The 5113-nt window shown below is 35.9% G+C and overlaps 1 long non-coding RNA gene across 1 annotated transcript in view; it reads right to left on the bottom strand.

Moving 5' to 3' along the window:
* The window catches only part of LOC105535595, an 83767-nt gene extending 78654 nt beyond the window's left edge, over positions 1–5113 (bottom strand). Inside the window, exons 1-2 of the long non-coding RNA XR_001005461.1 lie at positions 4982–5113; positions 3138–3227 (exon numbers count right to left, since the gene is read on the bottom strand). This is a non-coding gene — a long non-coding RNA (uncharacterized LOC105535595). The remainder of the gene's footprint in view (positions 1–3137; positions 3228–4981) is intronic.

The raw sequence follows: 5113 nt of genomic DNA, 5'->3' as shown, positions 1-5113 counted from the left end.
CAAGATACTTAGTCCATATTCTTGAGTAAATCCAATTTGTTTTTAAGGATTACACAATTCAGGAATAAATGACTTTATTTTTATTAATAAAATTTGATGTAATCTTTCTTTAAATTTATAACATCCTTTAAATTTATAACACCTATAGAAATTAGACAATGATTTTAATAATTTTTAAACATCTTTTTTTTCTAAGTTTATTCTTCTAGATTATCTAATTTTAATCTGCCAGCAACTCTAAAGAGAAAGTGATTTTTTTCTTATTAATGAGCTGAGCTCTGGAGAGATTTATATGTATGGCTCTTATTAAACACATTGATAATGATAATAGCTTAAGCTCTGTTCTCAACATCCCCTACTATAGAACAGGTACAATGAGTACTTATGATGCTGCCAAACACGAATCAGGAAATAAAAGGATTGCAGAGCTGTAGGGGCTTATAAATATCTGTCTAGAAGGAATGGTAGAGCGTTCATTTGCTTTACAGTACCCACACACCAAGAGAAAGTGGGGCATTCTGCCTCACTTGCTCATGTTGGCTGAGATCTGAGATCATAAGGAACATTTAGAACATCAAAAATATGTATCAACAGTCCAATAAAATAGACCAGATCATATGTAAGTGAGAAGTTTGTATTTGTATGTCCATATATAATTTATATAAATACATATACATGCAAGAGAGAGATTATTGAATTCAGTCTACATGATAATCAATGTCAAATCAGAGATGGCCTATGGATTAAGTTCCACTTGAAACAAATATATATTCCTATGTATTAGGAATATGACACTGTTTCAGTCACATGAGATGAAATACATTGCTAATTTAATTCATTTTAGATTACCTCAGAGGGAGAAGAGAGAAAGTAACTTGGCACACACTAAGGAGCCTTGGGAAGTATTCAGCTAAAAGGATCCCCTAAGACATAAGACCATTAAATAGCTCCTGAAAAACTTATTTCCTATATGAATATTCCTATAATTTGCTCATTCAAAATAACTGGCATTAATTTGAAAATATCTCTGAAGTGAGTATTCTTTTTTAAGAATTAAAATAGAAGTTTGGGGCTTTAGTGTCATAATTCTTATTTTGCTTTGTTTTTGGGGGTTTTTACTGCAAGTGCAGATTTGGGGCAGGTAGAGTGGGAAGCTGGTTTTGTTTTACCTTCAATGGTATCCTCCATTAATATTAATTTTTCAGGACAAAGTATCACTTTACCTTCTTGTTATTATTAAGTTCAATTCCATAAAATTCACTATTATCTGTGTTTGTGCTTATCCAAAAGGATTGTTTTGGCAGGTAGTCTGCTTCTTCCTGCATTTAAACAGAGATAGCTAAGAAGACTGAGATGCTATAAGACTAGAGCACACTTGCAAAATATTTGTGCGGCAGGAACTTTCCTTTATATTATCACGAGGTATCCAGTGGATGGACCTAAAATATTTCTCTTTCATTAACAGATTTTTCTGTCCTGTTTCCTCATATTTAGCTTCTTAGTGCCAGTAGAATTTGAATAGTATCCAGAAATCTGAAAATAAGTCACATATTTGGGGGTTTGTTGTATGGTTCTTACCCTGTAACTATTCCTGGGGAAGACACTGGATTTACTGTGTACAGGTGTGCACACATGTGTGTGTACGTGCCAATAAAACTATAAACACCTCTTTTTTTAACTTTTTAAATAGCTTTACCGAGACATAATTCACATGCCACTAATTCACAATGAATCGTAAAATGCACATCTCAATGATTTTTAGCATATTGCAGATATTGTAAACATCACCAGTCAACCAATTGTAAAACATTTTCAACACATGAAAAAGAAACTCCTAATCCGACTACTTTGGGAGGCCAAAGTAAGTGGATCACTTGAGGTCAGGAGCTCAAGACCAGCCTGGCCAACATGGTAAAGCCCTGTCTCTACTAAAAACACAAAAATTAGCTGGGCACGGTGGCACACACCTGTAGTCCCAGCTACTCAGGAGGCTGAGGCAGGAGAATCCCTTGAACCCAGGAGATGGGGGCTGCAGTGAGCTGAGATTGTGCCACTGCACTCCAGTCTATGCAACAGAGTGCGACTCTGTCTCAAAAAAAAAAAAAAAAAACACCAAAAACCAACCAAACAAAAAATACCAAAATTAGGTTGGCATGGTGGTGCATGCCTGTAATCCCAGCTACTCAGGAGGCTGAGGCGGGAGAATCACTTGAACCTGGGAGGTGAAGGTTGCAGTGAGCCAAGATTGTGCCACTGCACTCCACGCTGCAGGACACAGCAAGACTGTCTTTAAAAAAAAAAGAAAAAAGAAAAAAAGAAAAAGAAACTCTGTACTCTTTAGATCTCACTCCCTATCCACCCATACTCTCTCCAGCCCTAAATGATCACTAATGTATTTTCTGCCTCTACAGATTTCTCTATTCTGGACTTTCGTATGAATGGAATAATATATTTGTGACTGGCTTCTTTCACTCAGTATAATGTTTCAAGTTTTGTCTAAGTTGTAGCATATATGAGTACTTCATTCCTTTACACGGCTGAATATTCCATTACGTGAATATACTACATTTTGTTTATTCATTTGTCTACAGAAGGACAGTTAGTTTTGACCTTTTGACTATTTTGAATAATGCTGCCATAGACATTTGTGTACTGTAGACATAGGTTTTTATTTCTCTTGGATATAGACCTAGGAGTGGAATTGTTGGGTCATATGGTAGCTCTATGTTTAACCGTTTAAGGAACTTTCAGACTGTTTTCCAAAGTGGTTGCACCATTTTACATTCCCACCAGCAGTTTCCACCACCAATTTACATCCTCGCCTGGGTTTATCTTTGGACAATATTGCTTTGCCTAGGATGGCAGAACAGAATGACAGAAGGGCAACAGCCCAGTGACACAGTGGAAATCATATCAGCCCTAGACTGCCTATCTTCCAATTTAAGTGAGAAAACAACCCCTATTTCATTTAATCTACTGCTATTCCAAGTCTCTGATAGTAGCTTAACACAAATCCAACTCTTGTGGTACCATTAGCATACTTGAATCCAGGAAGCTCTTGAAAAAATTTGAATTGAATATATAAAGATTTTTTTCATAGAAAATTTTGTCATCCTGTTGTACACTGGAAAATGCACCTTATTTCTCTCCTAATTTCTGATCCCATCATTCAATAGCCATTCTCCTTAGAAATTGTTCTGGGTTCTCACTAGCACCTCACTGGTGTTCTGCAAGATGGAAACAACTGATTATTCAGAAACAAATGCAAGTGTTATTGATGGAGTCATGTTTTTAATGGGAAGGAAAAGCTCTCATTGTGGTGATGGAGAATGAGCAGTTGTTGTCTATTATCTCCTTTCTCAACTATTAGCCTAAGTGTTAGGACAATAATTAGAATGATGAAAAGTCATTTAAGGTTTTCTCCTAAACTTTCTGGGAGCCCAAAGAATTTCAGTGCCATGTTGACTACATAATGCTTGTATCAGGTATTTGTTCTCTTTTAGACATTGCTTTTGAAGCCACTTTTAGCCTCTGTAACAGGTTAGACTCACAGTCACAGTTTTCACCTTGGAATTCAGAAAGGGTAAAAGAAAACTAATTAGTTGCAGCTCAGCTGTCCCTGTTTTTCCCCCTCATGCTTTTGTTCCAATCATCTGCATTTTGAGGGGATACTTTGAACACACACATAACCTCCCACTCTACTGGCTGTTTTGTAACAGATATAAATATTTGCCCCAAAGCCAGCCTTTGACCAATGGGGCTTCTGATTAAGTTTTAATATAACTGGTAAATCACTACTGGTAGAAAGGAGAACATTACAGAGTCAGGAAAATGCTTCAGTTAACTGATGATATGCTCAGTCAACATTTATTGAGCACCTCTGACGTTCATTACGGCACTTCATTCTGTTAAAGAATAATAATCTCTTTATCCTTTTAACTCCTGATAATAGATTTTTACACATAAATTTACAGTTCTTGGAATCAATGTATCTTAAAATATCTTAACAATCTTTCTTTTGTAAGGAAGCCTTTCTCATTTTAAAGGTTTTGGGTTTTTTTCTTCTTCTTCTTACATATGGCAAAATCATTTGGCTTGTGTTGTTAACAGGTTAGTTTGAATGTTTCTTGTAAGAGCCAAATGTATATAAGCAATGCTTTTCTCTCTGAAAATTTCTCCTGAATCTCAGCTTTTCAACAATTTACTATTTTGTAGACCATATTCATGATTTGTTTACTCATACACACTTATTAAGGAGCTGTTTACTCAGCTCCAAAATTTGTGTTAGACTAGGACAGGCTCAAATCTATGACAAACAGAATCCCCAAAGAATAACTTTAAAGGTTATGTAAATTTCTGGAGCTATGCTATCTTATTATCTTTCTATTAAAATGTCAACATCTTCTATACTTTTTCTCCATCCATTCTGGCAAGACACCAAGCTATCTTGAGATTAAACTAAGTCTCCTAGTTCAGATTCAAATCCTGCTCAATAATCTCTTTATGGCACTCTGGGCAGTGTCTTCATTTGTGAAATCGGGATAATGATTTTATCTACAGTATTGGGTTGCTGTAAGGATTAAATGTAAAGCATACAGCATGTGCCGGACATACAGCTAGCATTCCATCCATGTTAGCGCAGGATTTCAGATTTGTCTGCATCATTACTCAATAACTATCATTCGGCCCTTTTAAGTTGTTTCAGCGACGACTGAATGAACTTATTTATAAATATACAACATAACCAGGGATGAAGTCATAGTACACTGAGGTTTCATTTCCACATAGATAACATTAGGAAGCAGCTACGCCAACACTTTTTCTTCCAGTGGTCTGTACACTGCAGGGTCTCTAGAAACAATGGTTTGGTTCTTTCCTGGTGACAAAGGATAAGAGAAGATGAAATTGCTATAAATGGCAACAACTTAGAAATAAAAGATACAGAAATATATGGGCATGAAAAATATATAACTATACATACACAGCTGTTTTTAAAACATGGCCTTTATTCTTGAAGCTCAAACTTGATTTTCAGGTACAGCAGGCCTCTGTAACTTTTCTTGGCATTGAAGTCATGAAGTCTCCCGTCCTCTAAAGCTACAGAAATTTAACC

The sequence above is a fragment of the Mandrillus leucophaeus genome, unplaced genomic scaffold (genome assembly GCF_000951045.1).
Source record: "Mandrillus leucophaeus isolate KB7577 unplaced genomic scaffold, Mleu.le_1.0 Scaffold148, whole genome shotgun sequence".
Lineage (NCBI taxonomy): Eukaryota > Metazoa > Chordata > Mammalia > Primates > Cercopithecidae > Mandrillus > Mandrillus leucophaeus.
This window is presented reverse-complemented; position numbering and strand designations above follow the sequence as displayed.